We start from the raw sequence: 13,141 nt of genomic DNA, 5'->3' as shown, positions 1-13,141 counted from the left end.
CCAATACCACACTGACAATACCATATCAGTAACAACCAATCAAACAATCATGCATACTGGGCCATCGGCCGGACTGGATCGCCCTACTGGGCCTATAGTCTAGCTAAATCTATTCCGAGCCTTCGGCATGACTGGTCCGTCTCGAGGGCCTGTAGTCTCCCCGGACCGCTCGTAGGGTATGTTGGCCTTCAGCACAAAGCAGGACTGCGTCAACCCAACCAACAAGCAATTAACCATGTGTGCATAACTATCACATACTTGCATATAGAAACATCACATATATGTCACCCTGATCATCAACTATAAAATCCTCTCGTAACTAGAGTACCGACCTAGCAGGTCACTACATACCAATCCCTACGGATCATGAAAGCATAACATACTATATATCCTGATTCCGATCTAACAAATTAAAATCATATCTAACATACCAAGACAATGGATCTAACCGATTTTTAGCATAGCAACCATCCTAACCAGGATGAATTCTAACATAGCAGTAACATAGAAACCATCCTAAACTAGGATGAAATCTAACACGGAAAAAACATAGCAACCATCCTAAACTAGAATGTAAATCATAAAGGGCCGACCTTGATGCCGTAGACCCTATTGATATAGTGAGGATAACTCACCTCGTAGATGTCGATTCGAAAGGTAACTCCAACTATCGGATCACTTGACACAGGCTCCACCACCTATAACCATAGCACAAAATATTCATAAGTCCTTACCCTTATGAGGCACTCCATAGCCTCCTAGTAAATTCCTGATCAAGGTCAAAGTCCTCGGTGAAGATCAACAGTCCATGTTGACCTCGACTCGCCGAGTGCATGGAGCACATTCCAACTCGCTGAGTCATCGGAGCGACTCGTCGAGTTCCTTCAAATCCCGATCAATCCTTAAGGCCACCCATTGAGTTTCCTCCTTGCAAACAACTCGTCGAGTTGTTCAAACAACTCGTCGAGTTCATGGCTTCCTTCATCTGGATCGCCGAGTTGTTCATCCAACTCGTCGAGTTCGATGCACATCTTCATATGACCCACCGAGTCGGCTTCGTGAGTCGCCGAGTCCTTTCAGTCATTTCAACATGCAGACGTCTTTAAGCCATGGCAAGGCCCCAAATTACAGATCCAACTCCCTAAGGCCTGCTTATCATGTAAAGTTGCAAACTTTACGTGCATGCATTGCTTCACAAGCTCCAAATGCCAAAACCATACTTTTAATGGGTGTTCATGGACCAAGGGAACCCAAATCTTGACTAAGGTTGGAACTTTAAGCTTGTATGCTCCAAGGAGGGTCCAGATCTGAAGTTAAAACTTCAGATCTAGCCCATAGATTGACATACCATCTTAATACCCTCATAGAACCCCTAAACTCATTCAAAGATAAGGTCTAGACTGAAATAGCTGAGGGTAATAGTTTAATACCTTCCTAAGAGATGTCCGCAGCAGAAGAATTCGGATGTCCTCCCAGCTCCTAGCCCCAATCACTTATTTTCCCCAAACTCCTACACCAAAATCTTCTCCCAAATCTTCAATACACAAAGGCACACACAAACACACGAGTTAGAGATGCAAAGGGGGCTACCAAGGAACTGAAAGAGGCTTGAGCTTCTTTAAACAGGGGTGCAAACCCCAGAAATTAGGGTTTCTCCTTTCCAGCTCCTACTCGTCGAGTCCCACAAAGGACTCGCCAAGTAGCTCACTTAATTCACGATCCACCCGCTGCTACTCGACGAGTAGGGCTACCGACTCGTCGAGTAGGGCCAAAACCAAGAAGTTTTTATTTAAAAATAATACCTGAGAATCGGGGCGTCACATGGACTCATATATAGAATTTCCTTATGTTGATCCATTCCAACATAAAATTCATACATACATACATACATATATATATATATATATATATATATATATATATATATATATATATATATATATATATATCCTTGACTAAAGATGATTAAAACCTCAATCTAAGCTTTTAGAATTGAAATGAAGTATAATTTCATCTCCCTTAATTATAGAAAAACAACTTTTTCCCAATTGAAACTTTTTGTTTTCTTTAATTAACATTGCTAACTTGCAACACTTATCATAATTATCATGCTCCCACTAACATGATGGTTATTAGCATAACACTTATGCTCCCATTAGCTTTGACATGTACTCAGAAATCAGCTGAACTTCTAGAAATCAATACTTTATTGACTTTCTTACTAAAGTTAAAATTTCTGATACGAGATGCGTTGATAAAACTATATCAAGATCATACACCTTTCCTTAGATAGCACACATGTGTGTCTAAACAATTTCAGAACTATGAAAATAGATGTCGTAATCATAGTCTTAATTGTTCAGACCTTTGCCATTCCTCACAAGTCCATGTTAGTGTGTCGGTTAACCACACACGCTCCACTAACGACTTTGAGAATGCAAATATCACAATTGCTAGCTACATAAAATCACTTAGTGAAAGCGTTTCTTCAACATCATTTTCATGAATCGGAGAGAAACCTTATGACACTTAGATTTTATGGTGTATGTGTTCTTATCCATGTGAATTTGTCAAATCCATAATCACAAGACAAGGATAATGACAAATCCAAACTCATATGGACTGAACTCAATCTTAATTTCTTGCCACCTGGCAGCTCAAGGGTCTGCCATTGCTTCCACGTCGTAATGCAACCAATTGAGAACTCTCAGAACTCATATGCAAAGCCAAATTTAATTGGAATGGGCAAAAAAATATAAATATGTCAACACGATAGGTTATAAACCTCACGTCGTGTGCTAGTGTCAAACTATAGGTTTTATCTTTGATTAGATCTTGAAGCTTTTCCAAGATCTCTAAGACTCCCGCTGTCCTCTTGACATATATGACTCACTTATCAAATATTCAAGAGATAGTGCGGATTCTTTATCAAGACAAACACTTCATACAATTGGCCTTAGTTGGTCTTTGTTTTATCCAAAACATCACAACTTACCAATTTCAAATGTACAAGAGTTTCAAATGTACAAGAGTAGGACACTTTTACTCTTACATTTGACAAGTGTTATAAACCTTTCTTTAAGATATGTCACTCAACTTATAGTCTTGGAGTATGACTCTAAGACTTGTTTTGGAGCGAAGTATGACTCATCTTCTTGATTTAACCATTCCAACAATTCAAGATTCCTCTTCATAGTCATAAGAATACACTAAGATGTCCTTAGAGGACTAATTGTGACATGATTTCTAAATCATTTAAGATGTTCACAAAACATGATACTAAAGTACTCTCCCATTTTTTTAGATTTGAGAAAATTTTATCCTTCTGCCTAATTTGATTCCTCTCATTCGTTCTGCCATACATCGAAACTTTTCCAATGTTTCAGAATTATACTTAAACTTGTAAGTATAACCATATTTACTAGGCTTTAGTAAATCATGACGAATAGTCTTATCGATCTTTTGTGGTGGACTTGATCAGTGCACCAGAATGTGTACTCGATCCCTTAGTCCTTCACTTGACTCACATATACATGTGAACAAGGAATTAATCTTAAATTTTCCAAAGATAAAAATTCCCATTCATCATACTATACAACTTGGATGATTTCCAAGTTTCTATCCAACTGAAACCTTGGGTGATGAGATATCTTTCCTTATTTGGTAAATTAGACATTACCACAAATGAAAGAATCAAATTCATATTTCCATTTTCCAATATTTCTATCAATGGAATAAAATAAGCAACAATTGTTCACAAATTCCATTGTAAGGATACTTAGAATAAATGAAATAAAAAAATTTCCTTTTATTTTAAAACTTTGTGGAAAAACTTATCTTTACAGCGCAAAAGCATATGAAAAACTTGTTGTTATCTATTCCTAAGCAATATATCATAACTCCTAAGCAATAGCTCAGAATTCTGATCACTGAACCATGCGATCGAAATCCATCTTCGCGATCAGAATCAACATATACTTCCTCTAAGTTTCTTCACTTTTCTTTGATTCTTAAAACATCAACATGTGACCCAGTCACATCATGTAATAAGAATCTCAGAATAGAAACTTAACAGAGTTAGATAGTGGACTTTACCTTAATTAGAGTCAAACTTCTTGACTTGATCAACCTTATGATCTTTCAGGTAAATAGGCAGCTTCGCAATCAATTCCCCTTCCTTTGGCAAGAGAAACATATGGACCCTTTAGGAATGGTGCATGGTACTATCTCAGACTTAGTCTTTCTCTTTACCATTTGGTCAACCAAGTTGACTATGGCCAATCCCTTTCCATTGGGAAGAGAAAGCTTTTCTGGATATCCAATGTTACCATTTTCAAAGTCCATGGAAGTTTGGGAAGTTGATCTTCTACTCAAATTTGCTCTACCAGTGTTCCAAGTCATTGCTGATTCAGCAACACAAAGCAAATAGATAAAATCATTAAGGGTCATGTCATAGTCTTTTACATAGTAGTCCATAAAGACCTCACTATGTGACTTAGAAAGAGATTGAACATCCAACTTTCTTAAGACTTTGACACCCAACTATCCCGACTTGTCAATATGTGATTTCATCTCCAAGATGCGATCACACATAGACCTTACTTGCCAATAGGGCTTGAGTGACCTTGAACTTGTGGGTTAGGGAGAATAATTGGAGGAGGTGGAGGAAGTGAAGTTCCAAGAGATTTTGGAAGATCATAGATGTCTGAACAAGACATCTTCTGGGAGATATTCAAGATAGTTGATTTAAAGTCGTTAATATAACACCAATATGAAATATTAAGGCTAGGATTGATGTGTGTAAAATGCACTTGTTTTATTCCTACTTTTTATTAATAATTTAGCACACAAAGGCAGTGAACCTGTCTTTTAATGGTATAGTTGGATAAGTAGGGTGTCGAACTCAGGGAACGGAAAATTAAACTAATGGCTAATTTTAACTAAGCAATTAAAGAAAGTAAAAGGTTTTTCTTCTAGTTTCTCAAGACAAGAAACTTAAGCACACCATAAAACACTTAATTAACTAAGTAACTAAACAAAACACCTAATTCACCAAATTTTATAAAGATGTTTCTATTTAGGTTCAACCAATTCACTCCTATGGTTATTTTGTATTTATGATAGATTAATTGTTATTGGCTACCAATTATAGTGGTTAGGTTCATGTTCATTACTCCTAGCCCTTAGACAAATAATTAATTCAAGCAGTGATCAAGTGTTTAAGCTAATTAATTCCCTAGATTAATAATTTGCATTAAATAAGATTTGTAGCGGTTAATCAACTTAGTGGTTAATCAATTAACCTCTTGTTTGATGGTTTCTAAAACAAGCTCACACATTAATCTAACTATTGTCTCATTAATCTTAGTTTCATAATCATTATTCCTAAGCATATGATTAAGTGTTCACATAGACATATGAGGTTAACAACTAAGAGATGTTCATGCAGCTTAATTGTCTTCCAATTAACAGAAAATAGTTGTGATTAATGCATAAGGTTCTTTAACAAACTTAATTTAATAGATCACCAATAAACAATCAACCAAAAGCTAAGAATTAAACCATAGGAGTTCCTTGGTATTCCCCAAACAGAAACAAAAACGTATTTAGCTCATAGTTGCAGTAAAAACAAACACAAAAACAAGTTTAGCTAGATTAAACGTACTCAATTCCTAAAGCTAAGTGGAATGATTAACCAAGTTGCTTTGATTCTTCAAAAGGTTGAAGATTAGAGTTCCTTGGCGCCTTCAAGGGTTCTCAATCGCAGATGGATCTTCAAAAAACGCCAGAAAAGTAGTCACATCGGATAAAGGCTCGGTTTTTATAGCTATCTCAAAACAGGGTGTACTCGACGAGTAGCAGACCCAACTCGCCGAGTAGACTCGTAGTTATCCGTCTTAAATCAGGAGTCGTGGCTATCTTCTGGAATATTCAGATGGACTCACCGAGTAGGCTCGTGTACTCGCCGAGTAGGTAAGCTTTTGTCCCTCAATCTTCATTCTTTGGTCTCTAATTTTTTTCCCTTGTTCCCTTTCACTCCCAAGCATGTCTTTTGTACTGAAAACAAAATTTAAACAATATTAAATACCTTTTGTCCATATTATTCACATAATTAGTTAAAAATGAATAAAAATGTATGCTAAATAATTAACTAATTATGCACATATCAAAATACCCCACACTTGACTTTTGCTTGCCCCCAAGCAAAACTGAATTTTAAACATATTAGAATCACATATGACAATTCCAATCTAACCCAGCCATTACGCCAAGACCGCAACGCATGCATTTGTGTCTAAAATTGTCCTAAGTACCCCCCCCCCATACTCCAAATACTCACAATCCTCATAAACATTCGCCCACTCACCCCGAACTGTGCTCATTTTATGCAACCCTCCGAATCCATCCATAGAAAACCTCTTACCCTCAAGGTATTTTTAGTTGAGCAACCCAAGCATACATAATCTAGAATTACAACTTTTCGATACCACTATGGAGCTCTTTTGAATTCTTCACTTCCTTGATAATTTGATCTTTGATCTCTTTGAATTCACCACCTTTATTGTTTGATTTTTGTTATCTTCAACTTTTTGAATTTCTTAGAATTTTGATCTTTTGATCTTCACTTTATTTTCTCCAAAATTCTTCAAACTTTTCTTGCAATTCTCTCTCTTTTTTTTTACATGTACCTCACTTTTTTCACTCAAAAACCTACATGCTTAAGCAGGGGTGCTCAACCTCTACCTTTATTGGCTAACGATAATAATTTTCCTAGATACATTTCAGGTTTAGGCTGCTAAACATATTGCATCCCTCAGGCTGATCGGGGTCGTGTTTTTGTCCCATGATTTCACTGGAATAAGGAAGCCACAAATTCACTAGAACGTGTATAGGCTCAACTAAACATTTGGGTTTTCATGCAATTATCAACACAATTCTAACATGGAATCCTAATTTGCTTTTACCAAAATTTTCTAAATTAAGTCCCTAAGTAATATTTTTGGTATGCAACAATTTTTTTAAAATTAGCCTAAATTAAGATTCTAAATTTTCTAATATGTGACCAACCCCCTACCCCACACTTATTTTATGCAATGCCCTCATTGCATATTATGCAAAAAAATGCAAATATATAGAGGGAATTGGAACAAACTCCCCTGGGGTAGCAGTCGATAGGTTGATACTCTCTTCTTCAACTCCTTCTTCTCTTGACTTTAGACATGGGAACAGCTCATCCATGGCTTGGGTGTCATGCGTCTCGTGTGGTTGAGTGCTCGAAAATTTCACGGAACAAGCTTCTTAGAAAATCTCTAGTGACAATTCTTGACAAAAAGTGGATAAATGTTGCAGTGAAAGTGCTCAAAGCAGTTCTGGAAATCGAAGATTGCAGATCTACTCGGCGAGTAGTTACGTGGACTCGGCGAGTATCTCTTGACTTGGAACTATATCGTGTAATATCCCATGTACTCGCCGAGTAGAGTTTGTACACTCGGCGAGTAGGCGTTGTATTGCCAAAACTGATCCAGCTGATGTTCCTTTCGACTCAGGTTTTGAAATTAGAAATTTCACTGACCCTCACTCTAATTCTTTCAGCAGCAACACTCTCCATTACTCTCGACTCTCACGGACTCAATCCTAGGACAAGACTCCATAATTTTCTTGAAAATATCTCATTCCTTTCTTGACCCTCAACAATTTAGTATGCTTCCTAATCTTCTATCCCTGAAAAATAAACAACTAAAAATGAAAGTAATAACCATCCCAACAAAAAACAAAAATAATCCTAATGTTTGACAATTGTTCAAAGCATAACATCACAAAAACACAAAACATAAAAGAAAACTCTTCATTCTTCATCTTCCATGTCGGCTCCTCCCGCGTCACTTCCTCCTTCTCCATCTCTTCTTCTCATTCTCTCGTCCCAACTCATAATGTATGGATATCTGGGGCCGGGTCTTGGGGAAATGTTCATCTGTTGGAAGAGGTATTCAAAAGATTGATTATTATAATTCACCCCTCGTCCAATTTCGTCCAAGTAGCGTCGGTACTCCAATTGGTTCCATCCATCATTGTCCTCCTCCACCGGAATAACCGGTGGGTCTTCTCGTACCCGCTCACTATGTTGTCGGACCCGCCTTCCCGATTCCTCGGGAATTGTCGGCTCGTCTTCATGTGGAATGGAGAATGAATCACCAAACTTCTCAACTATTCGTGCCCTCCTATATAGTGCAGTGTTGAATGGTGGAGGGTGGATAACCGTGAGTGCCCTAGCTTGTTGCAAATCTAGGACCCCAAACGACTTTGCCAGCCTAGTAACAAAAATGTTGCCATTTATTTTAGAGTTGACTTTTTCCTTAACCCCCCCTTCAGCAAGGAATTTGGTAATGCAATAGGGGAGATTCCAGAAAGCGTCGGGAGTAATAATACTCCATAGATAGAAGATATCAAGGGTTGGGACCTTGTCCCAATCCTTCCGCATGTTGATGGTGCTAGCCACGAAGCAGTGAATGAGGCGATGGATTGGTGAGCGAATGTGGCCCTCCAGAGCGGTGGAAGGAATATACACCCGGTTAGCGATCGTGTTCCACCATGTAGAGGCCACCACTGCCTCGAGAAGTTCCTTATGGCAGTTTTCCAGAAAAGCTTCAAAGTCTTCAGACATCATCGTGCTCTGGTCATAAATGCCCAGTCTCCAAGAAAACTCAGCAATGCTGCATTGTCGCAGCTCCCCGCCCAAAGAAAAAGAAATTGTGTTGGGGTTGTAATACTCACTACCACCTCGGAATGAGATGGTAGCAAAAAATTCCCAACACAGCTCGGCATATACAGGCTCTTGTATCTTGAATAATTGTAACCAACCATCGCATGTGATGGTGGTATACCCCAAACTGCACTCCTTCACCAAGTAAGGTGTAAGCTCCTCCTCCAATCCCACATTTCCCAACCACCCCCAGTCAACAACGTTTGGTAAATGGATTTCCTTTTGTTTGAGCGCCTCTAATCTGTTTTTGGCCCTAGTTTGTGATGACTTGGAAGTGATTTGTTGGAATGAAAGCCATGGGATATCACTTTGGCTCCCCCCGCGAGAAGACTGCCCCCTTCTGGCCATGATACCTGCATAAAAACATCAAAAACACACAAACAAACAATACCCAGTAATTAAAAACGAACAAATCGGGTCTGAATAGTCATCTACTCGCCGAGTACACGACCTACTCGGCGAGTAGGATGAACTTCGGGAACTGTTCGGTGCCGGACATGTATAGGCTGTCCAAAACTCCAAATTCTTTACAGGGGTTTGTTGTAATGCGTTATCTAACCATAAATCCAAAAGAAATTCCTCCTAACATTACCTAATTCATGGCTAAATTAAAACCCTAGAATTTGAGGAAACCCCCAAATCCGAAATCAAGCAAAATAGGGGCAAACCTATGATAAAGATTGAACCTTTGATGAGTTTAAAGTGTAAAGATGTTACCTTTTTCTTTGAATAATGAAGATTAAGTGGAAAATCAAAGTGAATTGAAGAAATTGCAAGAAATCACAGGGCTGCTTGAGAAACTGCTGTGCACGGCGAGTATGGGGGTTAAATGGGTGAAAACCCTCTTTTTACAGATTTATATCTCATCCGTGTAAAGCGGCTACTCGCCGAGTATAAATGCCGTTACGTGTTTTATTGGGCTACTCGGGCAGGTACTCGCCGAGTATACGTGCCTACTTGGCGAGTAAACCTTGCAGATTGAAACAATTTTGAAAGTTTTGAAAACTTAATGTATTTTCTCATTTTTTTAAGCCATCCACCCCACACTCTAAGCATTGCTTGCCCTTAAGCAGTTATGTTCTTAAAAGTAGACGAAGAAAAGGAAAAAATAATGAAAATAAAGAAAAGGAAAGAAAATGCAAACTTGAAACTCGGGTTGCCTCCCGAGAAGCGCTTCTGTTTAGGGAGTCATTAGCTGGACTCCTCTCCTTCTACGTGGTTGCAATCCTTTCCAGCAGCAGCAACTCTTCCATTCCTTCATTTCGGGGGACTCCTTCTTCATAATTTTTGACCCTATGACCATTGACCTTGAAAGGCGTGCCATCTCTTGAAAATAGCTCTATAGCACCATGTGGAAACACCGTCTTTACTAGAAAAGGACCATCCCATCTTGACTTGAGTTTTCCCGAGAAAAGCTTTAGTCGTGAATTAAAGAGCAACACTTTTTGGCCTTCATGAAATTCTTTTTCTTTAATCCTTTTGTCATGCCACATCTTGGTCTTCTGTTTATAAAGCCATGAACTAGAGTATGCATCATTCCTCAACTCCTCAAGAGCATTCATTTGCATCAACCGGTTGCTCTTTAGTTCCTCCATGTTGAAGTTACACCTCTTTAAAGCCCAAAACGCCTTATGCTCTAGCTCCACCAGCAAATGGCATTGCTTTCCATAAACTAACCTATATGGTGTAGTACCAATAGGTGTTTTGAAAGCTGTACGAAAAGCCCAAAGTGCATCATCTAGCTTATCCAACCATTCCTTGCGATTGCTACCCACCGATTTCTCCAAAATTCGCTTTAAAGCTCGATTTGTCACTTCGGTTTGTCCACTAGTTTATGGATGGTACGATGTGGAAAACTTATGGGTTACCCCATATTTTTTTAACACCTTTTCCAATTGGTCATTGGCAAAATGTGTGCCTCGGTCACTTATAAGGGCTTTCGGGACTCCAAATCGTGAAAATAATTTCTTTAAAAACCGCACCACCACCCGACCGTCATTTGTTGGTAATGCTTGTTCCTCCGCCCATTTGGATACATAATCCACCACCACTAATATGTATTTGTTTCCTTTAGACATGGGAAATGGTCCCATGAAGTCGATTCCCCACACATCAAACACCTCGCACACTTGGATACTATGTTGTGGCATTTCATTTCGAGATGAAATGTTTCCCACTCTTTGACAAGCATCACATTCTTTGACAAATTGGGTTGCATCTTTAAAAATTGTGGGCCAATAGAACCCAATGTCAAAGATCTTCTTTGCAGTGTAGTGTGCTCCATGATGTCCACCCGTGGGCCCGTTATGACAATGCTCTAATATTTTCCGGCTTTCCTTCCCGAATACACATCTTCGTATGATCCCATCCGCACAGCTCCGGAAGAGGTATGGCTCATCCCAAAAGTAATATTTTAATTCAGAAAAGAATTTCTTCTTTTGTTGACTGCTAAAATCTTTCGGGATGTATTTTGTAGCTAAATAACTAGCTATATCTGCGAACCATGGCTCTTCTCCCACGGTCACCATAATGTACTCGTCCGGGAAGTCGTCTCCAACTTTTTCTTCTTGCAATTGCGGGTTCTCAAGCCTTGACAAGTGGTGAGCTGCTACATTCTCCATTCCCTTCTTGTCTCGTATCTCTATGTCGAACTCTTGAAGAAGTAGCACCCATCGTATCAGTCTTGGTTTGGCATCCTATTTGGCAAACAAATACTTGATAGCCGAGTGGTCAGTAAAAACAGTAGTTTTGGATAAAACCAAGTAAGGGCGGAATTTGTCAAAGGCATACACCACAGCTAATAATTCCTTTTCAGTGGTGGTGTAATTATCTTGGGTTGGATTTAGAGTCTTGCTAGCATAATATATGGGTCGAAAGTGCTTATCAACCCTTTGACCAATGACAGCTCCTAATGCAAAGTCACTAGCATCACACATAATCTCAAAGGGTAAGTTCCAATTTGGTGCAATAATGATCGGGGCATTAGTTAATTTTTCCTTTAAACATTCAAATGCCTCAAAACATTCTTTAGTAAAAGTAAATGGCACATCTTTTAGTAGTATTTGTGTTAGAGGTCTAGTTATTTTGGAAAAATCTTTTATGAAACGCCGGTAAAAACCCGTGTGTCCTAGAAAACTTCTAATGCCCTTCACATTAGTTGGTGGGGGTAATTTGGCAATGGTGTCAATCTGTGCCCGATCCACTTTGATTCCCATTTTGGAAACCTTGTGGCCCAAAACTATACCCTCCTTGACCATAAAGTGACATTTCTCCCAATTAAGGACCAAGTCGGTTTTTTCACACCTAGCAAGCATTAAGTCAAGATTTGTGAGACAATCATGGAAAGAAGATCCAAAAACGGAAAAGTCATCCATAAAAACTTCCATGAATTTTTCCACCATATCGTGGAATATGGCTGTCATACACCTTTGAAAAGTCGCGGGTGCATTGCATAGCCCAAAGGGAATGCGTCTATAAGCAAAAGTCCCACTTGGGCAAGTGAATGTGGTCTTTTCTTGGTCCATTGGGTCTATGGGTATTTGAAAATACCCCGAGAATCCATCTAGAAAGCAATAGTAGCTATGGCCCGATAGTCTTTCTAACATTTGATCAATAAAAGGTAAGGGAAAATGGTCTTTACGAGTGGCATCGTTTAGCTTTCGATAATCGATGCACACTCTCCAACCGGTTACCATTCGTCTCGGAATTAGCTCGTTCTTTTCGTTGGTTATGACCGTCATCCCTCCTTTCTTGGGCACCACTTGGATCGGACTCACCCAGGGACTGTTGGAAATGGAATAGATAATTCCCGCTTCTAAGAGTTTGACCACTTCCTTCTTGACTACTTCTTTCATATTTGGGTTTAACCTTCTTTGGTGCTGTACAACCGGCTTTGCTCCTTCTTCCATATTGATCTTGTGTGAGCAATAAGATGGGCTTATTCCTTTGATGTCGGTGATGCTCCATGCTATGGCCCGCTTCCGCTTCTTCAACACTTGCACGAGCTCTTCCTTTTCAGAATTGGACAGGTCAGCGGCTATGATTACAGGCTTTTGCTATGTTCTGGTAAAGTTTTGAGCTCAGATATTTGGTTCTGACTGTTGGACTCGCCGAGTGTAGGTAGGGTACTCGGCGAGTTTGTGGCTATATTCACGACTTCTGCCTTTTCTAAAGAGGAACTTGGCGAGTAGATCGGTCCTACTCGGTGAGTAGGACTGTCAGTTTTCTTCGCTAATTCTTCATAATCTGCTTCTTCCAACAGTCTTTCAATTTCCATTAAGTCTTTTTCTGGATCAAATTCTTCATCGTCAGTTGTGAACTTGCTAGAATCTTCACTTATGCATTCCTCCAATAATTCGTCAAGCATATCGATTGAGAATG

The sequence above is a fragment of the Lactuca sativa genome, chromosome 2 (genome assembly GCF_002870075.4).
Source record: "Lactuca sativa cultivar Salinas chromosome 2, Lsat_Salinas_v11, whole genome shotgun sequence".
Classification (NCBI taxonomy): Eukaryota; Viridiplantae; Streptophyta; class Magnoliopsida; order Asterales; family Asteraceae; genus Lactuca; species Lactuca sativa.
The sequence above is the reverse complement of the archived record's forward strand: the minus strand, read 5'-3'. Positions refer to the sequence as shown.